General features: G+C 43.0%; 1 protein-coding gene and 1 long non-coding RNA gene across 4 annotated transcripts in view; both read left to right on the top strand.

Annotated features, from left to right (window-relative positions):
- Positions 1–1,844: 1,844 nt before the first annotated feature.
- On the top strand, positions 1,845–12,229 carry LOC122159517. Its single transcript, XR_006168542.1, has 4 exons — positions 1,845–1,962; positions 9,722–9,792; positions 11,465–11,569; positions 11,788–12,229. It is a non-coding gene; the product is annotated as an uncharacterized LOC122159517 (long non-coding RNA).
- Positions 12,230–21,883: 9,654 nt separating this feature from the next.
- Positions 21,884–24,952, top strand: part of PALS2 (protein associated with LIN7 2, MAGUK family member) — a 56,072-nt gene continuing 53,003 nt past the window's right edge. The window contains exon 1 of one of the 3 annotated variants that reach the window (XM_042817294.1): positions 21,884–21,956. The gene's annotated coding sequence lies outside the window, so the exon portion shown is untranslated. Of the gene's footprint in view, positions 21,957–23,681; positions 23,699–24,952 lie in introns of those variants that run through there. The other 2 variants (XM_042817293.1, XM_042817296.1) reach the window with 2 other exon arrangements.

Genomic DNA, 24,952 nt, shown 5'->3' with positions numbered 1-24,952 from the left:
CATTTTTTGGAGTCCTATTTCAAGTTTTTTTAGTCTATCAGCAGAGTAAAAGAGGTGAAGAAAGATTTTGCAAGGTGCGGGGTAAAACAGACCAGAGAGTAATAAAATACTTCTTTTAAACGAGCCCAGTTGGAATGAGAGCCTCTTTATGACAGCTTGCAGAGGCTGTAGTGTTTTGCAAAACTGTGTGATAAACTCCAAATAGCTTTTCTGCAAATCTCTGGAGGCAGAGTAGAGCTAAGGCTGGCTGCTGTGCTGCCACAGCTTTCAATGAATGAGCTCAAAATGGACCCTCTAGTGACAGCTCTGTCAAAGAATAACAATCGGGTACTCTTGGAGACAACAACTTCAACGTACACATTTTTGTAAGCATAAATGAACTCTAATGTACCGGTTTCAAATGCAGCTCAGTGCTCAAAGTTTTTAAGATGCCTGTTTAGATGATGAAGAAAATAAAACCAAATGGAGCACATACTGCATTTCCCCCTGTTTGGTTTGCAAGGCACGGTTCTTGCTAGAATTGAGATGAGAACAGAATACAAATAAAGGTGGTTTTGGTGGGGAGGGAAGGACTGGTTAAAGGTAGCTCTGACATTACCGGCCGAGGGGAAATGCCAGAGCAGCTGCCATCACCCAGCACTTCAGGTGAATTGATTCCAAGAGGGAGGGACTCTCCCTCTGCAAACTCAGAGCTATGGAACAAGGTCCAAAAAAATCACGTTTGGGGGAAGGTGCTTCAGACTGCAAAAATCAATGGGCTAGAAATAGGCTTAATCAGAACCTGATCATTACCTCATGATATTACTGTTTTCTCTGCAAACAGCTGAATTCATACCACCAGTAAATTTTGCATTCGGATTGGTGTTGTGCCTTCTCTCTTGAGGACCATAAAGCAAAAGAGTCTCCCTATGTTGGGCTCTGGGAGCTTTCTAGCAGTGGTGCATGGTGCAGGTTGGGTGCACCTTCACGCTTGTGGTTACACCTTGGTTAAAATAGTGGTTGCATTGCAAGTTACAAAGTTACGTTGTTTCTAGCTGAGTGACTGTCAGGAGGACTTCCCTGAGACTGAATTATCTGAGGCTCTTTCCCAGGCACAGCGCAGGAGTTAACATTTCTGCGGTGGAAGCACAGTGTCTGTTTGGATTCTGCTCAGGTGTAGCTGCTTGTGCAGTCCGAAGGAGCTCCTGCTATTGCCAAGGGAAAATTAAAACAAATCTGGCTTGGCTAATAAAAGGCTATGAGTATTAATGGCTTTTTCTCCAATTGCCAGGAAGTTTCAGCCTCTAACGTGATGAAGATGGAGTATGTACAGACATGGGTGTTGTCATGCTGCTTTTAAATTTTGGTATGCTAGTGAGTGTATAGACTTTTGGCAAACAAATATGCAGGGAGTGTAAGAGACACAATGAGAATGTGATTGTTACATCCAGGAGAGGAAAGGACAATTCTTAGGCATAAAGACTGTTAGTTTGGACAGTTATAAAAATAACAGCAATTTATGGACCTGTGTCTCAGAAGTGCTGAGCGCTCCTGGCTTGGCAAAATCAATAGCCCCTATCCAGGATTACTTGAATCTCAAACATACTAACACTCAACACAATTTAATACCAGTTACCTATTAGCTTTTAATGACTGTATATATTTTGACAAAGCTGCTAAGTTATGTTTTTACAAATGGGATATTAACTGTACAACACAGTGGAAAATAATCCACCCCTACAAGGAAAATCATATTAACACATGGCGCTAAGAGTAAACATATTTACAAGCGGAAGCTGAGCAACAAACACATCTACCAGATGTTACTGAGATAAAGATAGTCTGAACTGCTCAGCTGAAGGAGCTCAAGTTCTGCTGAGGGATTTTTTCTGAGCATGTATTTCACGATGGATCTCCTTGCTTTTGAGGAAGCAGTCATGAAGTTGGGGCATGAGGTTATGAAGCTATATTTAAGATTCAATGGTGAGTAAAATTTTAACAGCTTTAGATACATTTTCCCCTTTTTCTTTTTCATTCTTTGATAAGAAAAGATCTTTGACCGCCTTAAGGATAGCTCGTGAATGGAAACTTCGGGTGGGACTTAGCATGCTCTCAAGTAACCACTTCCATTAAGAGACAGGATTGAATGTGAAGGGACAGAGGAAGGCTCTCCCTCCTCATTGTTCAGTCTGGCCCTCACAGTCCTTGTGGATCCATCCAGGCAGAGCCACTTGGCTCTGTAGATTCAGCTCTGAACCGTCAGAGCCATTTGCAGGGGTGTTTGCACTGCCTATATCAGATGACTTCTGCCCTTTTACCACAAATCCTCCTTGTTCAGCTTTCATTCTTGCAGGCTGTTTCTAAGACTAGCTTGGTACATCTTGTCAGAGTTGTTTGTTTCGATTCTCTGATAACCAAAATGAAAAGAATCGGATGAATTTCTAAAAAGCAGTCAAACCTCAGAATGTGAGTCCCCAGACAATTCCTGTGGAGGGTAAGATGGTGTTCCTGAGACACGAAGTGTTATTTCAGGCCAGCACAAATGCCTCGAGTGTGCTCAGCAGCTGGGAGCTGCGCTGATCTGTCCCTCGACACTCTACACTGCACTTCAGTGGGCTTGTAAAGCTCCTTCAGCCTTTGTACTTAACAGGCGTACTGTTAAAATTATTTGTAAATTTCTGTGATTCCATTCTGCATGAGTTGGCAATGAGTCAGCAGCAGCTTTTCTAGATCAGAAATACATCCGGAGCCATTTTTTTGTTCTCTGATAGTCTTTCCCTTGCATCAAATGCTGCCTAGTTGCATTGAGAAACCTCACCAAAACCTCACAAATAAATAAAAAAAATAATCTGGTATTCATCTTATGATGACAAAAGGCTTTCTTGATACTATGAAGGAAGGCACAACTTTTTCTCCAAGATAGATCTCAACATTGGTAATTTCTTATCCGTGTTAGGATGGATAGTACTGATATGGAGAGGAGGCCTCAAAGGAGTTGTTTTCCATCCATTCTCCAGCATTAGCTTCCCCCAGCCTCATCTGGGAGAGCACCATTTCCTGGCCTCACCATGCAGAACTCGGTGCACACTCAAGTGCACTCTGCCAGCTGCGTTCACTGAGCTGCGAACAATTCTGAGCCAGGCTGAGCTGCCTTCTGGCCCACGTGGCAGCTCTCCAACTTCCTGTGCCCTTTACACTTCTCATCAGCCTCTGGTGCTCTCAGGTGTGCTGTCCTGCACGCTGCCACTGCTGCTGATGTGTGTGACAGCAGAGCAGGGGGACAGAGCAGGTAATGGGGGGAGATTTTCCCAGTCTGATCATGCCACCACTGGCTGTTAGATTCCTACAAGGACAGGGGATGCTATGGTATCATGTGGGTCTGTGTGGATTTGTGTTAAAGGGCAACATACATATATGTCATAGCCTCTAGTCCTCTTTGCTCTCAAACACTGCTTCTTTCCAGCTTACTCAGGAAACTCCTGTTCTAATTCCTAATTCCTCATTCAGAGTCAACAGATCTCCTGCCGCTGCCCTATGAAGTCTCCTTAAGTAGCTGTCCTCTTTTCCATACTCACCTGCCCGGTACAATATATGCTGGGCTTTGAAGCCCGCTGCATTTCCTGCCCTAACCTTTAAAATAACATTTATCTGTCATGAGGAGCTACTGAGTCTTAGAGTCATAGAATGGCATGGGGTGCAAGGGACTTTAAATATCATGCAGTTCTAACCCACCCACCATGGGCAGGGCTGCCACAGCTCAGGCTGCCCAGAGCCCCATCCAACCTGGCCTTGAACTCCTCGAGGGAAGGGGCATCCACAGTTTCTCTGGGCGATCCCCAGGCCATCCCTGCGATGTCTGTGCAACTTCCCTGCTGTGGACCCTACATCCAAAATTCCGCAGGCTGCTCACCAGAAGCCCAGGGGAAGCTGATCACACTGTATCTCAGCTGCTGGCTGGAGCAAGCGATAAGGAAACCTTTAAGAAGAGAAGGGAGCATGCAGCTTCAACAGGCTGATTATATTTTTCCCCCTCAGGAACCAGCTGGCTTGCAGTATGAGCACAAGTCATTAGGAAATCTAGAGCCAATTGGCATGTAGCATGCCAGCACAGAAAGCAACAACAACAGACATGGCCAGTGTTGGTGGACTCACCTCTCTCAGGACTCTGGAGAAGACAATGAATGCCTGTGTCTTTGCAAAGCATAGATCAGCCCCTCCTACTCAGGCATTCAGCAGATACACTTAATTTTTCTGACCTAATTTCGCACAATATATATTCTCTTTTATAGAGGAACTTAATTAACAGAATGTGAATAAGATCTCTTCTGCCTGCCCTCCCCCTAGCGCACACATGCGGAGAGCACTCCAAAAATTGTTCCTGGAGGTTTCTTGCCTTTGAGCAGATGTCGTTCTAGAAGGAATGTGTCAGGTGGCCTTGCTCTAACTCAGCTTTGAGTGATGCTGTCTGTCCCATTGCTCCCTCCATTTCTCCAAAGACTGATGAGCTTGAAGCTCATGGCTGTGTTCTCATCCCTGGTTCCTGCCTGAGGTCAGCACATTGTAATTCACTGGTGATTAATCTGCTGCATTACTTCCACGTGCCCTTCTGCCACAACACTTCTTTGTGAGGATGCTCAGGAACACCACCATCCAGAGCTCTGCCAGCAGAGATGGAGAGCCAGGCTGTGTGTGCATGTAGAGGGGCTGGCCAAGAGCACACTGTGTAATGAATGGCTCTGGGTTCTTTTAGTTTAATGATCGTAATAATACGTTTCATTTATATAGCACCTATTTGCATGGTAATATGAGCAATATGTGTGCTTTGGTGAAATGAGAGATGACAGCAAACGGATTAAAAACTAAGATTCAACTTGAAATGAGGGAAAACAATCAAATGAATCACAGAGCCAAGCAATAGCAAATCATTATTCTTAAATCACCATAATAGCAAAACAAATGGAAAATACACTGTTCAACACTTTTTCCTTGTCTGAAGGCAAATGCTGAGTGACACTGCCAAGCTTATGCAGAAATAGAGCCTGGTTCACTGTCTACGTTTCGTGAAAACCTTCAAAATAGGAAAGATTTAAGTGGGACTTTAGTTGCCTATTAGCTGTGTGCTAGCTGTACTTCACACGTGGGTTTGGACACTGGCGAAAAGTCGTATCTCCTAATCCTTGCATTATTCATCTTGTCACTGGAGTGAGAAAATGTATTTTCCCAAACTTTAAGCCCCTTCAAATTTAATGGATTTAGAATTGGACAATAATGGGGCAGTGCCTATTAATATTCAAACTCAATTTTCTCGTATGTAATTCATCAGCTTCTTCAGCCCCAATTAGTTTTTGTGAGGCTGTCAGTTGCAGGTAATATCAGTGTTCTGTTCATCTCTTCTGCTTTCTCCTCCCATCTCTTCCCCCATATTCATTATTTTTATTATACCGATCCTCTCCACCCTGGACTGCCAAGCCTTCCCCGCATTCCTGTTTCTCCTAATGACTCACCTTCCTCTTTAGCACCATAGAAGTGATACAGCAGTTTACATACAAATAAAATAATCTTAATTTGGGGATACAAAAGAATCTGATTTCGTTCCAGCAGGAGGGTCATGCTTCCAAAGTCTATTGGATGCTGACTGGCTTGCAGTACTCAGAGTAGTCTCTAGTTTAGCGAGATAAACTCTTCATTCATTCGTATTTATAATAACTTGACTTCAGCTGCTCTGTAAAACTGCACTCATAGGAAATCTAGGCTTTCCCCTTGAATGCATATCTTTAGGCTGGAACGTTTCTGTTTATTATGACGTGTTTTATTTAATGACAAAGCTCTTCCCTACTTATTACCCCACATAAATATTTCAAATATCCAGTGGAACAGGGAGAATAGATATCCCTCTGGCAGGTGACAGGATCTGCTCCGTATTAAAGAGTAACACCAAGGATGGCACTTCTGTCAATTTAGAAAAGACACACTGTAATTCAGACTTGCAAACATGCCCTTTCCCATGCTTGTAAATGTACACATCTGGACATCATGAAAATGTATTAACACATGGGCATATTTTCCCCTTGTTAGCAGCTGGTCAGCTGCAGTTTAATCATGCTCTAATGCAGATGATGGCACAGCTCTCCTTGACACCATGTGTCTAAATGTTTATTCCTGATTTTTATGTATGTTCTCCCATCCCTTAGAGAGATAATATCAGTGTGATTGAGGATATTTTAGGGAAACAATGCAAGTGCCTTAAGTCCCTGGGTGCTCTCTGTTCCCTATCACTCCACTGCTGGTAAATGCGGCTCTGACACACAGTCAATGAAAAGGGGTAGGAGCCAATAAATAACGTGGGTAATTAAACCCTGGCATTGAAATGCCTCTTTCTCCTGGACATGGCCTGGAGAGCAGGAGGCTGTGCAGTGTGGTGAGTGTCTGAGCTCCTGCCACAGCATGGGGGAAGAGAGCATGCTCCCATAGGCTCTACAGGGCAAGTAGCACTGGGGCTGACTTGTGGGGGCTGTCATGGCTTGCATCCCTTGCTCTGATACCTCCAGCTGCTTTTTGCAGGGATCTGAGCAGCACTCAGCATTTCCCCTTCAAATAAGAGAGGTGGCCTGAGCTTTCAAACAGATCATAGGAAGAATTGTCTGGATGCTTCCAACCGAAATTTCCAGTTTAAATCCAGGCTGAGCTTGGGGTGCAGCTCTGGAGTTGCCAGCCAATACCCAGTCCCTCGGTGACACAGAATTGCCATATGTGTTGCCTATTGCTGTTTATATGGACCAGAGACCAGTTGAATGCAGATAAAAGGCCATTGCTGCCCTAAATTTGCCATGCTGCTGCAAAAACATGATCACAACTGTTTCACCCCCTCCAGCCCTACGGGCACTGGGCTGCTGTCGTCTCATCTCAGAAGAATAAACAGTCTGATTTGGTGCAATAACTATTTTTCTCAGTATTTTGTAAGCCCAGTAAAGTCTTTTTCTGACAAGGTTCATCAGATCGCTGGTTCAGGAACCAGAGTTGAAGAGTCCTGGCAGAAATCTGACCTGGCTGGGCTAGGATACTGGCTTAAACATTTTTGTTACATGATTTTACAAGCACTTTCAAGCACCAAAGCAGTTACCATCTGCCCGCAAGCCCTGCTGAGCCACAAAGGAATGTGCTAAGAGATATCCCTCAATAATGAGCTGCCACATCAAGCAGGAGTTGGCTGCTTAAATGATGAACCTAAGCTAGACACAGTTCAAGCTAACCTAGTGATCATGCCCTGGTCAAAACCGCTGTGCACAGAAAGGCTGAAGAAGCAAAAGAAGGAGTGTGGTGTATGAGGATATTTATAACTCTTCTGGGAGACTGACATTAATTACTTTGCCAGCTGGACAAGCTCACAATGAACCAACATCCCACAGAATTTCCACGGTCCAGCCAAATTGGGAATGCACTTTGCTAGCGAGCTGTCACACGCACATTTATAAGGCACCCTGATGCTGGGAAGTGGTTTTGCACAATGTGAAGTGGTGCAAATTTGGGCTACACATCTTAGCATGCTGTGCTGGTTTTTTCACTCGCTTACGTAGGTCAATTTTTGCCTTTATATTTGTATTTCATATAGTAGCAAGATACAGAAAAAAACATGTATTAGGAAAAAAAAAAAAGCCCAACAAATCTTGGTACATGAGTTAGTCATTGCTAGACTTAATTTGGTGCTATTGAAATGTACACATGATAAATACTGTTACTACTCCACTACTACTGGTTTAAGTTAGAATCCCAGGGAATTAAAAGATGATGTTTCAATCACAAAAGATCCTATGTTTTCCTATTGAAACAAGAGAAACATTTTGAAAATCTCCAACATGCCAATTTCAAAATTAAGGAGAGAAATTGCTCATTGTGTACTTTGTCCACTTTCAATTACATGCCAAAATTTACCACATACTGCTTTAATGGAACATCTGTTTTAATAGCTTGTATTTTGATTCCTGAAAGAGAAGACTCAATAATATGTTTTTAAAATTCAGATCATTTTGGAATGAACAAGATAATTACAGGCCAATCCTGCCTTTAGTTTTCTCTCACAGCTTAAAAGTGCTGCTTCTGATTTCCCCCATATGGATACAAAGCAGATCAGGTTGGAAATATGGGCTAATGTGCTTTTGAAAATAGGAAATAATTTCTCTCTCTCTCTCTTTTTTTTTTTTAACATGAAATGACATTCCTTGTCCTGAGAGACAATGAGAGTTGAAGCACCTGCTGAAATCCATGGACGCTGCTGTGGCGCAGCCACTGGCAGGATGAGATGGAGGACAGGGACAGGAGAAGTTTTTGGGTGCTCTCTGTTCCATGTTCTGCCTTGGACATCACCTACTTCCAGTACTTTCAATGCAAGAGATTTTAAAAGCACATAAGGATTAGATCCCTGTTTTGGCCACCAAGATTGTGAAATTTGGTAAAAGTAATTCGCAACTCACTAAATACTATTTGAGGTATATATTAATTTAAAAAAAGTATGTGAGAGAGAACATTCTTCATAGGCCATGTGCGTCATGTCTCAAAAGCTGCTAAGGTTCCTCTCTCCTTCTAGAGAGCTTTCAGCTCTCCAGAGTACAAATGCAGTCTTCTCTTACTGAGAACAGCATACTATTTTCTCAATTAATAACATCTGTAAATACCCACTTCTAATGCCAACTACCATTCATTTTCAGCTTTAAAACAGAATTTGTGATTTTCACTGTGACAACAAGGACAACAATGTTAAGAGGTTGAAAAATGCAATCAATTTTGCCCACTGTTAATGAATGAAACATGTATCACAAAAAAACTAATTTTAAATCTAGAGCGTTCAGGTACAAAATCCATCAAGATAATATGTTAATGTTTAATAGTTAGCACATTAAACTCTGCTCTGAATAAACACAAGCTCTTCTACTAACTTGATTCTATTTTCTTTATACTGTCATATTTTATTTACCTCACTGTTTTTGAAGCATTAATGTAGTCTCTTTCGAGTACAGTAGAAAACAGAATCCATTGCACTACTTGTAAGCTATCACAGCACACCACATTGGGATTATTTATTATTATTGTCTGTTCATTAAGACCAGATAAAGTACTAGGAATAAATACAAAGACTGCTCTCTACTGTAAAAGGTTATACAGGAAAAGACGTGGAAGAAAAAATGTACTGAGACCCCTAGTGCAGGAAACAAATTTAGACCATTCTAAAATAAATCAGTTCTGGTGTAAGAGGTTTTTTTCTCTCTTCCACTATCTGCAGTAGTGGTGGTAACTAATTGGGAGCTCTGCTCACGCTGTCTGAACTGTGACTGGGAGAAGAGCTATGCAGCCAGCCACAACAATTTAATTGTTCTTGTTAGATATCCACAGGCAGGACACAGATGCTCGAGAAGCTTCATGAGCCATTTGTTTAGTTTTCCTTAACTTATCTCCTTCTGAGGAAGGGCTAAGAGCTCCTGGAGAAAGCCGAGCAGCAGTTAACCTTTGAGGCAGTTAAAGCCTTGGTCAGAAATGCATAAAATCAGTTGAGACCACTGCACCGAGACCAGTTCTGTTACCCACTTCCTATTGCCTTGAAAGAACTAGAATGTCTCAACAACAAAGCTCTGTGGAAAATCTGGAAAATTGTCCTGCAGAGAGCTTGCATATCCATCTGTTTATCCACATGTCTGTCCATCCATAGGTCATGGTTGAAATATCTCATACTGATCTAGCATGTTTATTACAGGAGCTGGAGATTGCAGTGGTGCAATTCAGGTGCTGAGAAGCAGGAATTTAAAGTCCTTCAGATGGCATAAGGTACGTAAGACATCTTCATAGAAATGACAGTGAGTGCAAAGAGAGACCTGCAAGAGACTGGCACCTTCTGGAGAGAAAGCTGGACACCATGCAGGCTGCCTGCTGTGTCAAAAACGCCTTAGTTTAGGCAACAGATTCTTACCCAGTATGACTCAAACCTTTCCATGAAGTTCTGTGCCACTGAGGAGAAATGCCACAATTTTCTGGTTCTCCCAACATGTAAGGAACACAGTGTTCTCATTCATTTTTCAGGCTACAAGCAGTCAATATGTTCTCAGTGAAATGCAGCCTGTTTAATTCCATAATGCATTGCTTCAGCAGTAGGGCACAACATGCCATGTTTAAACAGCCTATTAAAATGCACCTTGTGTTACTCCAGAATCTCAAGGTGGAGGAACTTCATCTTCCCTAGAACTGTACTAATGGTCAATTAATACTTGCCTTACTGTGTGTTATTGCTATAATAATGCATTTATCAATAAACAACCATTTTAATGGAATACATTTCAATGAATTCATATTTTTATTTAGGGGGAAATAGATTGCAGTAAGGAAGTAAAGGGCTCCTACTGCACTCCATAGTGATTTCTTAGAGGTGTCAATTTTCTCCAATACACTGGAAGTGTGATAATCACAAATAATATCCTTTGTGCTAAGATTTCTTCTCAATAAAAACCAACCTCAAATGTTTGGGTCGTGAATTTGCACTTGGTGATTTATATACCACTACAGGGATAGGATTTTTTAACACTCCTTTTCCGTTACACAAGGGAAAAAAGGTCATGACACAGAAGATAGATATACTAAACCATATGTTCCCTTCTGTTTCTGTGAGTGGAAGAGAGCAGACAGCTGCACATCCCAGCAACGGGATAGATCCACAGTAGGGACTGCCAACTCGACATTGCCTTTCAGTATTACACTGAAACAATTCTCTAACTCTGGAAGGACAACTTATGGCATACCCCTGTGATGATTTGGCATACCTTTTTTTGTAAGGTAGGCCTTACTCACAAAGCTGTTGTCGTGAAGAATTCAGGTGTTGCTCCCTGTGAAGGAGCTGGAATTGTCAGAGGTCAGCTTTCACCACTGGGGAAAGAACAGAAACCTTGGGTCACAACTGATAAGCACACATTTCAAGTTATTTAAATAGCTGATGCTGGAATTCAGTGTTTGTCATTTGGAGCCCGATTTTGCAATTGATTGCCTTGCATTTGGAGGATGTGCTTTTGACCTTGTATAATATAGAAACAGCACGTGGCCATGTACGCCTTTGCATTTACAGAATTGTAGAAGTGCCTAGCCTTGCTATAAGTCACTTGTCCTCTGCCTTCAGGCACTGGTTTGCATTCTTCAGATATGGATAGGAATCTAAAGAGGATACAAAATCTGAACCTGATCCCTGACTGTGACTAGAAGAAACCACGTGGCCTCGTGATCTGGCCAAATTTGGTGTGCCACCTTCATTAATCCAACCTGCAGCTGAATAGTTTCTTTACATCCTCTTATTTTTATTTTTATTTTCCTGAAACAGCTGTACACTGTTAAACATCAATGGCATGTCCTCTTTCCTTCCCCTCCCCCCTCCAGATTCCAGTATTTGATTGGTGGTCTAAATAGTATCTCTGCATAACACGTATATGAGTTTATAAAGTAATTTGGTCTCTCTTAGGATAAAGCCCAACCTGCAACAAGGTGGTAGGCAGTTACCACTGGCTTTGCTTTGAGTAGTATGGGAGACTACTCATGCCTGCTCTCAACTTTGAATTCTGATTGAGTAAGTATTCAATTTCTTGATAATTTCTGTAATAGGAAATGAAAATCCAGGTAGGAAGGGATATTAAAAGCCACCGGCAGTCTGTTCAAAAAAGTAAAATTATTTCCACCCTTGTCTGATAGCATTAACTCTGCTGTAGATTTCAGACTTCTACCATTTGCTTCTTCTAACTTTGCTCTAGAAAAATTCCCCAGCTTTACACCTTTTTTTTTTTTTAGTGAAATATTGAAGGTGTTGAAGGAAGCAGTGTGGTGGATACATGGCTTTTGAAAGGCACAAAAAGGTAATGAAACACCAAAGAGACAGTCTGATAAAATCTAGAGTAAAAACAAAACAACAACAACAAAAAAGGGCCATTACATAGTGTTGCAAAAAACTAAGAAGCATAATTTACTATTTTTAGCAGTTTTATTTATGGAAGTGCCTAGCGACCAACAAGTAGAGTTTTAACAGAATAGGTACTGTTCGTTTCAGACAAAGAATGAAGATAATCCTTGCTTTGTGGAGATGAAATGTAAAGAAACATAATAAACGTGAAAAGGAAAAAGATACATGGTTTATAAATACCATAAGAAAATGATAGATTCTTCTTCAACTGCAGCTTCTTTAAAATATTTAATTACTTTGTGTAAAAGATCCTAGCTGATACGTTAATAATCCAGTGCTAGGTAGAACACTGGATAAATATAATATCTGTTCGGTTTATAAAATATTCTCCATAAAGGACAAAAAAATAGGAATGCAGAGGCCCTCACAAGTCAAATAGTGCATGTCCCTGCTTCAAGGCAGGATGGGCCATTCCTGTGACACCGTTCTCAAAGTCTAACAATGGTGGAAATTCTATTACACCTCCAAGGTAGTCTGAAAAAATAGTATCTTACATGGCAGTATTTAACCAATAACCAGAAATTCAGCCCTGAAACCATTGTTGTACTGCAAGGAGGAAAACTAACCGGTTTGTATTTCTCCTTTGGCAGGTGATACCCATGTTTAGTAAGCTTTATTGTCGGCTGTCTTATTTGCCAGAAATTTGTCTGAAGTAAAAGAAATGAGAGCTTTGTTCATAATTCCCATGGATGAATTGTATAGCTTGGTATATCTACTTAGTAATCATCATTTGCCACAGAAGAAACTGAACAAATGGGTGCAGAAGGCCCAGTTCTTTCCTGGCCTTCCGAAACGTGCTTCGTAGCTGAAGTTGAAGCTAGGATCTAGACATAAAACACAGAACAAAAAGATGCCATTAGTCCTATGAGCCAACTTTTCTGAAATGTTAAGTAATTTTGTGAAAGAAATTAACTTCAGAAAGTACAGTTTGGGGGTTTGTTTAAGCCACTGCAGTATAATTAGACTTTAAATGGAAATATTGTATTGCATGTGCCTACAATCAATTTTTAAGGATTTTAATTTTTTTTTTTTTATTTAATGCTTGGTTTTCTTCAGTGGCCATAATTGGATTTCCTTCGAGTAGTTTTATGACAAATGGACTCAAATTTAGGACTACATATTACAGTCTTAAAACATATGGATATTAGAATGAAAGGAACCAAGGAGTACTATAAGATAAATATTACTAGAATGATTTCTTAATTACTCTTCCCATGACATTAAACTTGTCTAAAATGTCTGTAAATATGTTACTAATAAAATTAATTATCTCTAAAAAAGTAAAGTACCTATCAGCATTTCTCTTCACCTTTGTTCTTCTTTCCAAACTGCATGCCTTTTATCACTCCATATTTTGTCTTCTCCATTTCTTCTTTATTTCCTCATCAGGCAGAGAATAGTCCTCCAATGCTGATGTCATCTTTGCCAGATTCTGTGAGTTTATTTCAATGACTTCGCCAGGGCAGAGAGCAGGGAACAGTCAGTAATGCTTGCTACTGACAGTGATTATATTCTACATGATTTTCACTAGAAACACAGTTTTTTTGCTGGTATCCCATTGAGCTGAAGATACGAACAGCAGGGTACTTCATCTTGAAAAGATGTGCAGGCAAATAGTTTGAGAAAGGAGCAAAGAGCTTTGCAGTCTGAAGCTGCCAGTACTCCTTGTTTTTCTGCTGTAAGGGATAGTTCTTCTCGACCACAGCTAACTATTCATTTTAACTTGAAGCATGAGGGTACGTAGTCCCTTTGACAATAATTTTTATAAAGTGGAGAACACTGCTAGGAAATGAACTCAGTCTACTCATGTAGGCCACGAAGCCATGGCTTTTCTGATATGCTCAGCTTCACAAATGATTTGATTCCCTTGAGTTTCCTTGACATTTTTAATTAAAATTTCCTGTATTGGTACTCCGATTTTATTGAATATGACAAAGATTTCTTGGCACTTAATTTTTTTTTTTTTCAAACCAAGGCTGCTTTACAGCCATCATGTAGTGTAAGAGAACTCTGAAGTAAGTGTGAATGACATCACTTTAACAACATAAAGGAAACTTTGGCGGCTATGAGAATATTTGTATTTCCTTTTTTTTTTTTTTTTTTTTGAAATTTCAGTTTTGTGAATAACTGAAGACAGGATGACAAGCAAGGGGAATTTCTGCATTCTTTAAAGAAAATTATTTTCAGATATGAGTACTACTGACATTGTCAAGAGACCTGTCAAGCATTATTTGCAGAATTTTTCTGTGGCATCTCTTTCACCCTGTGGACCTCCTTCTGTAGGAAGGAGATATCAAAAAAGGAAAACTTGAAGAGCTGGAAAAAGCAGAAACTTGCTGGTGGCCATAAAAGACTTCCATACATGCAAACAGTCCTCCTGAAGGTGTACAGCCAAGACTCTAAGGTTGCTGAGGCCAAAATGAGAGCAAACGAGGGAATACTGAACTACAGCCAACATATTACAGCACAAAGGAGCAGTTGTAACCTGGATTCTCATTCATGCTCTCAGTATAGTTTAATATTTATCAAGTCGCTAGATAAACCATATGTGCCAGAACTGTCTTCTCCTTTTGCATACACAGCTAATTTTCTCCATGGTGGACTTACTGAGTCATTGGATTACTGAGTAACTCGGGTGTGAAAGGATCCCACAAGGTCTCTAGTCATGTTCAAAGGGACAGCTACAAGAGTGCACAAGGTTGTTAAGGGCTTCATCCAGCTGAGTACGAAAAACCTCCCTGAATGGAGACTGAAAAATTTCTCTTGGCAACTGCTTCCTCTAGTTTGTAACAATGAAGAAGGTTTTCTGTATCTAAAGCCTGGATTTCTCTTGCTTCCATTTTGGTCCTTTGTCTTTCATCCTCCAGTCACAGGCCACTGAGGAACCCTGCTCTGTCTTCCTGATAACCTCCTCACAGGTAAAGCCAGGCTTTGAGATGTCCCTCTCAAAGCCAGACTTTCTGAGGCTGAACAAGCCCGCTTTCCTCAGCCTTTCTGCAATAGCCAAGTGCTCCAGCCCCCAGTCGTCTTGCCAGCCCCCTGCTGAACTCTCTCCAGTTTATAAACTGTCTTTCTGTACTGGGGACCCAAGACTGGAAGCACTGTTTAGCTGTTGTCTAACAAGTGCCAAGCAGAGGGAGGTATTAATCCACAGACTTCCTCTTGCTGTAGATCTTCACTGCCGGAGAACACCCCCGGTTCAGCTTGCTGTCTACCAACACTCTCCTTTCAGCAGAACTGTTCCACTCGGACACATCCCAGCCTGGACTGGCACAAGGGCTGTGTCAGGTGCAGGACTCAGTCTTCATCCTGGATGATTTTCATGAGGTTCCTGTCGGCCCATGATAGGAGACAATGTCAAAAACCTTGCTGAAGTCTTTTAAAGTGTTGCTGAAGTCTTGACATTCACTTCCCAAATCATCCTGTTGGCCTTTTTTGAGGACAGGTGCAATGTTTGTCTTTCTCCACTTGTTGGGGACGTCCTCTGAACCCTACAGCTTTTCAAAGATGGCAGACAGCAGCATTATAAAGATATCAGCAAGCTCTCAGCTCTCCCAGAGAAACCATCTGATTCCATGGAACTATATGAGCTATGTGCTTGCAAATAATCCTGTTGTAATCTTCATGCATTTCTAGTACTTCTCCTCCTTTCACAGAGGTCTGGGAGACCTTGTTGGTGAAGAACAAAGGGAAGAATGTACCAACTACGTCAGACTTAGCTGTGCCTGTTCTAACTAAATCATGTACTCTATTCAGCAACTTCCCTACGCTTTTATTCTTCAAGTTCTGTGGATTTTTTTGTGCTTGGTCCTGTACTGGGGATTTTTTAGTCTGTAGATAGCAGATCCTTTACTGAACCTGTTTCTGAGATCCAAAAAGTAAACATAAACTTTATTTATTTATTTATCCATTTATTTGTATCTCTTTTAGTTGAGCCTTCTACATACAGCTCATGGCCATGCAGTCAAGGGAAAAAAAAGAGACTGAATGTTTTTCACCTAAATAAAATCATCACTTTTGCATCTATGAAGAAAGCTTGAAATTCTTTGAGTTATTTTGAGTTATTATTAATTTGAGTTATTCCTCTTAGATTTTTAGACTTCCTTGTATTCTTTTTTTTTTTCCCCCTGAACAGTGTGTGGGGTTGAGAGTCAAGAAGGCACATATGCTGTCCAGAGGAGCAAAGAACAAGTCATCTGAGAACAGTTAATACTTTTAAAATAAATCTATGTGAGGTAAGGGGTTAAAAAAATGTCTACTCATTGTGTCTGAGGGATAGCTCGTAGAAGGAAAGCTTTCAGTATAGGCTTTCCTCTGTCTTGTAAGAAATAAAAAAAATTAAAAAAGGAAAACTTGTAAAGAGTATCACATTCACATGCAGATTGTAAATTTTGCAGAAAAAAATAGCAAAATATTTTCAATTGCCACTAATATAAATTCTCTGACGCACACACTGAATGAAAATAAAATTCAAGTATACAGACAGAACACCTACAACAATATGTTCAGGCAATTAAAGAAAATTAGTAGAACTTCCAAAACGAAATATTCCAAACATGTTATTTCAGCTTCTAGCTAAGAGCTGATCATCATTTGGTACTGTGTCATTCTGCCCAATCCACTGCTGAGAAGCAAATTCTGTGACAGTAGTGACCTTACCAGAGGGCAATGTGCAGTTGCAACCTGCAGTACCTTAATCAATACCATTATTGTGACCATTCGGTGCCAGATATTTTTTAACTGGGCTAATAGTGACAGGTGGAAGAGCTTATGACAGATTCCAGGCGGTAATGAATTTAGGTAATCATGTTCAGGGAAAATATTATTATTATTATTATTTTTTAGCAAATAAGGTACTGTAATTCTAAAACAGTGGATCTGACAGCAAAGTGAAGCAGAAGTGGCATATAGAAAATAATGCTATTTTCTCTATCTGCCCAAGTGCAACCTCTGTTCTCTGGTAATGATTACAGGTTGTTGCTTTAGAAGGCTGTATTTCTGCTCCCCAATAATAACCTTGCTAATTGTATAGTATTGTATATAGTAGAAAGATTTTTCCTGACCCCACAGGGAATTAGTGCTGTGGAGCATGAGATTTGATTAGCCTTATTATCTTAGCTTGCCCAGTTACCAACGTTGTAAGCTGCCATGAAATTATCCACCCCTTTTAAAAAATAAAGCCATACTATTTGTCTTGATTATCTCCTCCCGTGAAGCTGAATTTCACGTGCAAACAGACCTCAGTGATGGAAATAGCACAGGAACTGATGCATAGACTTTTAACTTTGAAGGTATAGTCTCCTTTTATTCTTTCACATTGCCTTTCTATGTAAATCAACATTGTCCTAATTACTGTGGTTTTGCTTACCCCCCTAAAAAGAAAACAGTTCTTATTCTACCTTCAATAATTGTAATCATCCATGTGATCGTTTAATGAGTTCCTCTGGGATAGCTTGGAAAATTATGCAATTTCTTATGAAGTGCAGCTTACAGATTTTGCTGTCTTGGCTGAATCTTTCAGAATATTTTGAACAACTTTTTCTGCACAGACATGAAATTATGCTGTATGCCAACCAACAAAAAAACAAACAACCAAAAAAAAAAAAAAAAAAAAAAAACCAACCCAAAAAAACAGCCACCAAAATACAACCAAACAAAACCTCAGTTCGTTTCCTAGACACAAAGAACTTCATTAAAAAAATTCACTTGCATTGAATGCCATTGGATGCACAAATCATCATTATGAGATTGGTAATAACGATGATAAACACAGCAAAGAAGCTGATGCTATATTGTATATAATTTATGTGGGGATTAAGACAATATATTTTAGGGATTACCAACTAAAGAATCTGGAATTCCAGTAGTCTGAAGGTTGATATAGCTGTTGTTGCCAGTCAGACATAGGTAAACTGAAGGACAAAGAACGCCAGACTTGAAGAGTCCACCAGCAGTCAGCTTAAAACATCATTTACAAAATATACTGTCTCCAAGTCTTTTGTTTGAACTACTCAACAACAATTCCCCAGTGGCATAAGAAATTAACTCAAAGAAAAAGCTCTTCTGTGGACACATCTGTTCCTTTTGTCATTACAATAGTCATCAGAGCAATGATGAAGACACTCAGAATTTAGACCAGAAACTGTGCAGTCCCTAAGACAAAGCGAAAGCTGGAGAAGTTTACTCTTGCCAGTAGACAATTATTTCAGTAATGCGGTGGTGATGGCAAATATAGGATATTTGTTTTGTTTATGTTCTTCATTATGTTTTACACCCAGAACTGTGATGGGACTGAAAACTACACCACACTCATTCCAACATTTTGTACACTGGAGTGCCTGCTCCTCTACACCTTCAATACCCATGCAGAAGCCCTAGCAAAAGCAGAAGACTCTGGGGGCACACCTGTACCACGCAACTTGTAGCACAGCAGGGAACTGTCACAATAGTAGCAAATCCAGTCTCTGCATTTTTACTGAGAAGAGCGTCAGGCTTAATAGAAGCCACTTACTTGAGCAAGATCTATGTCATCAAAGGCAAATTTCAAAGCTTTGTAGAGTCATAAACCCCATTTCAAGTGAAGTCCAACTGCTCAGCCCTGAAGCATGAGGGCTGGAGCTGATCAGCAATGCCAAACAGCCTTTATGCTCCCTCAAGACTATGGTTAGACAGAAACCGAGATAATCCATGACATAAAGCAACTCAGCTTTTATAGTTTATTTTATAGTGCCTGGCTGCCTGTGACCACTAGTCAGAACTCGCTGGAGCTTAAGTCAGGCCTGACCGGGGGCCACTCCCTCTGCCCTAAAATGGGAACAGAGTGATGCTTGGCCTGTTGTATGGGTAAAAAGGATTTAGAGTCATTTTGCACCCCAGGAAGGACGTAAAGCAATCAGAATGAACTGCATCACCGAGGTCCTAATGGCCAGCCTTGGATAGGGCATTTCTGCTATGCATGGCATATGAATGTAAGTTACAAAAAGCCTGAAAGATATAATTCCTACCACAGGATGAAGTCTAAGCTCTGAAGTTCTAAATTCTCCCTTTAAACAACACATCTCTGTTTGTTTGTTTGTTTGTTTGTTTTCTTTGACCTTAATGGATTCAAATGAATTAAGCACTGGACAAGAGGTGGTGTGCAAGCATTTGGAGCACATTCCCTGAAGGGCTTTAATAGCCAAATAACAGCTGTGGAGGCCAGAATGAAAAACATTCAAAAAACTCCAGAGCAGTCAAAGTACTTTGTGCTTAGATATTTCTGTTACAGTCAGTAATGAGCTGCCATGTTTCACAGTTTTGGATTCAAGCTTTGAATTGAGCTGTAATAAGGAACCTTAGACTTTTGCAGTAAAATGATTTCCTTTCATAGGCAATGAAGGTAAAGTCAGGACATCATTCAAGATACCAGCATAAATTCACACAACCCTTTCTCCTTATCTGGAGGACAGCCTCCCAGTTGAAGGGACTGAAAGATACGTCAACATGATGTTGTGAAATGCGGAATGAGATGACATTTCTGAGTTTTGTAACTCTGGCTCAAAAATTTTTCCATTAGTATATCACAAGAAAATAAGCGAGGAACAGAGAAGAGAGAAAGATGTGGGGTTATTTTGGGGGAATGAGAATTTCCTACTCCTGTCAGTTTTTCCACTGTAGCTGCTGGGATATGAACACCAGAAGTATGGTAGGTCATCATATCGCTGAGAAGCCCTTGAGTCCTGTTCAACTCCTCTTCAGCTAAATAAGATAACTGCTTGTGAAGAATTTTATAAAAAAATACGTTCAACTTGGACATTTTTTTGAGAAACTGCAAGAGGACTGTCATCTCTTTGGACCCAGGGATAGGTAATACCATGTGCTTGTGAAGTTCTTGGCACAGTGACTCGTCAGTGTAGAGCCTTTTGTAGCTACTGTATTTCGAAGACTAAATGAAAATAACTCATAATTACATGAGGACGAGATCTTACTTGATGAGTCTCTTACACCCATCTGGAGTACTGCATCCAGGCCTGGGGCTGCCAGTACAGGAAGGACATGGAGCTCTTGGAGCAGATCCAGAGGAGGGTCTCTAAGATGATCAGGGGGCTGGAGTACCTCTCCTATGAGGAAAGGCTGAGGGAACTGGGATTGTTTAGCTTGGAGAAGAGAAGCCTCCAGGAAGATCTTATTGTGGCCTTCCAGTAGTTGAAGGAAGCATATAAACAGCGGTGGGAACAGCTGTTTACAAGGGTGTATAGTGATAGGACAAGGGGGAATGGTTTTAAACTGAGACAGGGGAGGTTTAGGTTAGGTATTAGGAGGAAGTTTTTGACACAGAGGGTGGTGATGCACTGGAACAGGTTGCCCAGGGAGGCTGTGGATGCCCCATCCCTGGAGGCATTCAAGGCCAGGCTGGATGTGGCTCTGTGCAGCCTGGTCTGGTGGCTGGCGACCCTGCACATAGCAGGGGTTTGAAACTAGATGAGCATTGTAGTCCTTTTCAACCCAGGCCATTCCATCATTCTATGATTTACTGGTCAACCTGAGAAAGGATGTTCACTAGCTGGCTGCTGTTCCACCATTCTTTATTTATATCCGTCATATGCTGCTTCTTTGACATCTTTGGTTGTGTAACAATCAGCTTATCTGCTATCTGGTAGGAAAGCACAACCTGAACTGGCTGAAATGCAAATCAATAGCTAGCAGATTTTCTGTTCAAATGCACTCAACGCCCGCGAAGTTATGGCTTTTCCTCCTCCCCCATGGCTTCCACAGCAAAGGCCAGTGTGAATTGCAGACAGCTATTATTAAGAGTTGCCATATGCTACAGCAGGCTATCGCATATTTTTAAAACAGCATAATTACTGTTGACCTGTACACTTGGATTTTAAAATGTTTGGAAAGTTGGTGAGAGAAGGCAAAAAGAAAATGGAAGTGGGCTGGGGAATGAGGTATTGCTTTGGATAGGAATGCTTTCTTTTCTGGGGCAAACTCTGACCTGTGAGCACACTTCAGCTTCCACGAGAATTCTGCATGCAAAAGTGCCTTAGCATTTGCAACTCAAATTTCATTAAGTCCAAGAGTATTCAAAGGTGAAAGTCTTCACAAAATCAACCAGAAGCAGAAAGTGACAGCTAGTCTATAATCACTGCTCAGAACAAATGAAACGTTAGACAACGGCCATGGGAAAATCCGCTTTTCCTGCAGCTCGCACCTTGGTGCTGAGGATGCAGCTGGTGGCTGGTAGTTCCCCTCTTTGGGATGCCTGCTGATCCCCTCAGGCCCAGCTCTTACACAGGCTCACACACACACTCACACACACACACCCCCCTGCTCCCTCACACACCACACTCACGCTGACACACACACATCTGTGCTCACGCTGACTCTCCCCAACACAAACGCGCCCTCCTGCACGCGTCCTCATGCACGCTGCCACGCCAGCCTCACACATCCCGTCGCACACACGCGTCCACACGCTCAGTCTCACGGTCTCTTACACACACGTGCGCTCACATTTGCACACGCACTCTCACACTCCTATACCCTCGTGCACACGCCCTCACTCGCTCTCCCTCACACCTACACACACACTCACACACGCCGACAGACGCGCAGCTCCTCACGCACTCACGCATTCTCACACACACGCACACCCGCAGGGGCGGGGCCGCTGCCCGGGGCGGTTGGACGGCAGCGGCGCGCGCCCCCTCACGCGCTCAGCCGTTCGCTCGGGCGGGGGTTCGGAGCGGAGAGGAGGCGCTCGCGCGCGCGCGCCGCGGAGGCGGCAGGGGGCGGGGGAGGAGGAGCGCGAGCGCGTGCTGCTGGCAGGCCGGCGGCGCGCGCCGAGGCGGGCGCAGAGCGGCGGGGCCGGAGCCGCGGGGGAAGCGGCGGGGGAAGCAGCGGCGGCAGCTCCGGCTCGCGCCTCCGCCAACCGTCGGCCCGCGGGCCACGGCTCCGTCGATGGGGCTGAGCGGCGCCCGCTGAGGAGGGGACGGGGAGCGGGAGCCGGTGCCGGCCAGTGAGTTTTGATAGCGGGCGGCGCGTGTGCGTGGTTGGGGGGGGAAGAGGGAGAGCGGCGAGCCGGCGGGGAAATGGAGCGGGAGGCGGGGTCCCGAGGCCATCCGGCGCGGCTCGCTGCCCGGCGGCGGGAGCCCCGAACGCGGGGCGGGCGGAGCCGCCCGCAGGTAGCGGCGCCGTGCGGGCCTAAGGGGCGGCGGACACGGCAGGGCACGGCAGCGCCGGGCGCGGGGAAGGAGGCTGCGTGCCCCGGAGCGGGCTCGGGCTCGGCCTCCCTCCCGCTGCCCCCGGCCGTGTCCCCGCGAGCCCCGCGCCTCATCTCCCGGCCCGGATTACCCCCACCCACCCCCGTCCGCGTTTTCTCTCCTCCTGTGGATTACAGGAGCTCCCGCCCCTCCCCGCCCGGGATCCGCCCCCCTCCCGGGGATTATCCCCTTCCCGGCAGATTATCCCCCACCCCGCGCCCCGCCGTGCCCCGCGGATTATCCGCGCTCCCTTCGGGATGATTCCTCCCCTCCTGATCTCTGCCCGCCCCGTCCGCGGCCGTGTTCCTCCGAGGAAGTCGCCCGTTCTCCTCTTCCGTCCGCCCCTGCCCGGGAACGGGGGAAACGCGGGGGCAGCGGGTTGGGCAGAGTTCCCGTAGCGCATTCGCCTCCTCGGGCTCCGTGCGAGCCCTGCGGGCGAGGGGACGCGGTGCTGGGGCGGTACCGCTCGTGGCGGAGTTCCGCGGGGAGATGGGTGCACCGCTCGGCGGTGGTGCAGCTGTCGGGGAGATGCCGGTTGATGGAGGAGAGCCCATCCGGAGCAACGCTCCATGGAGACGTGCGTGGTTGGGTGGTGGAAATCCAGTCTAACGCGCAAGCTGCGTGACAGGAGAAGACCCAACGGCCTCCCGGTCTCTTGGAGGAAGGTGTAGTGTACGGTTGTGACACTGAAATAGGAGTGGGGAGGTACAGGGGTGACATTGCTGTTGCACGAGGGTCAGAGCGCACTTGAACAGCTGTGGTTGGCTCAGTCTGTCTGTGGCCAGAGAGAAGGTACCTTTACATCAGCTCTGATGCTCGTGTGGTTTATTGCTGTCAGTGTGCTGGCAGACAAAAAACAACTTCGTTCCTAAGGAGCGCAGATAAGGTTTATCCAGTGTGTTTGGCACCTGCATACACTAGAGCATTCTCTTATTATCATTCCTGGTCTTATTGCACAGGAGGAGAGTTGCAGAGCTCCTTGCGGCACAAGGCCCAGGATTGCATCCATTAAACTTCCCCGACTTGGCTTGGGGAGGAGGAGGGACTGTGAGAAATTGTAGAGAGGCTGGGTGGCTATAAATAGATGTTGGACTTAAAGGAAGCTTTGAACAGATCTTTCGTACTGCTTCTGTACAGATAGTGTCTGTTCAACCTGACAGTAACATCGTAATGTTTCTTTTTATTTCTGCTGAGGTGGCTGGCTTTTAACACTTTGCCATGCAACCATCGATCTGCTCAATGTTTGTCACAAAATTCTTGAAAATGCTGTAAATTCTCATTTAACTAAAGCGCTGACAATTGATGTCTACTTTGAGCTAATGGTAATGTGATTTTTAAGCAACTGTTCAGAGAAATCTATGAAATCTACTTTCCTCCCTTGAAATGTTTGGAATTGATGATGTCGCTTTCCTTATTTTGTTCTCGAGCACTGCACTACAGAGATGACTTGAGATCCATATTGTTCTGAAAAATCTGCAGTACCGAGCACGGTGTCACCGTAAGGCTGCTCCCATTATTAGTCTTTCATTTCTTTTCTATATGAGACACAATACTACTCTCTTCATTATTAATTTTTACGGAACCTTCAGCATCTGGCCAGAAGTGTGTATATTCAGCTTCTCTGGATTCTGTGTGCGTTTGTTTCTGATGCTGTGGATCACTGCAGTTTCCGTTTGTCAAAGCTGCTTAATACAGAAATTATTGACAAATACACAGTACCAGCTCAGAATGATGCCTGTTCTGCTGCTAAATTAATGGGCTAACTGCGCATACCCAAAGCCTCCAAAACGATTGAAAAGCTGTTGCAACATATGTGCAATTGGACCTTTCCTGAACTACCTCTTGTTGCTTTTTTTTTCTTAAGCAAATAATGGAAGCTGTGCACATAAATCATGGTGTAATCACATATGGGTTTTTAGGTAAAATAGAAATAATGAAGAAAGTGCTGAAAATATGTCTAGCTAACATGAAGGAGTCTTACAGAGAACTAAAAGGGAAAATGAATCTCAAAAAAGAGGGAAAAAAATCAACTAATTTGTAGAAAGCTGCTTATTTAAAGCATACAATGTTAGTCTTCTTTTTTTCTTCTTCTGAATATATGCAAACCTCAACAAGATAAAGAAATAGAAATCTGGACAATCTGATTACTTCTGACATTTCTACTTGATGCTTACCCCCAGTACAAAAGGAAATCCAAATATTCTACCAAATGATTTGACTGGCTATGTTTCACACTTTTAAGGATGTGATTGAGCATTGCCCTCAAACACTCAACTTGTGCTGTCACAATCAGGCTCCTGCTCGGTATTAGGTCCTCGCATTGGGTACGTCTGTGTGTAGAAACAGAGGTCAGTGATCTGAGGGAAACTTCATAGTACCATGATGACCGGCAAAAGAGCCTTCAGTCTGAGTCTGTTCATGCAGTGACTCAGTCCCTGAATCATACAATTTTTCTAAATGTATTTATTTGTAGAATATAGCTTTTAAAAAGTTTTGTGTCCTTTAAAACCATGCTTGATGCAACCACTGCAGGCTCTTGTGAGTGCCCTCTGATACACTTTGCAGGATACTGATCTGTAGACAAATGATGCTTTCCTCGTGCTGCAGGAAAGGGAATTTCCTTTGCTTTAGGAGGCAACAACAGAGCTGGATTCATGGCAATGTTTATGGTAGCATTTTGGGTGTTGCAGTGTCCACTTAGATGTGGAATGAATTAAGCTGTCCTCAGATTGGAAAGAATAACAGAGTCATA

The sequence above is a fragment of the Centrocercus urophasianus genome, unplaced genomic scaffold (assembly GCF_019232065.1).
Source record: "Centrocercus urophasianus isolate 14NV4802_14NV808 unplaced genomic scaffold, USGS_Curo_1.0 seq_16, whole genome shotgun sequence".
Classification (NCBI taxonomy): domain Eukaryota; kingdom Metazoa; phylum Chordata; class Aves; order Galliformes; family Phasianidae; genus Centrocercus; species Centrocercus urophasianus.
This window is presented reverse-complemented; position numbering and strand designations above follow the sequence as displayed.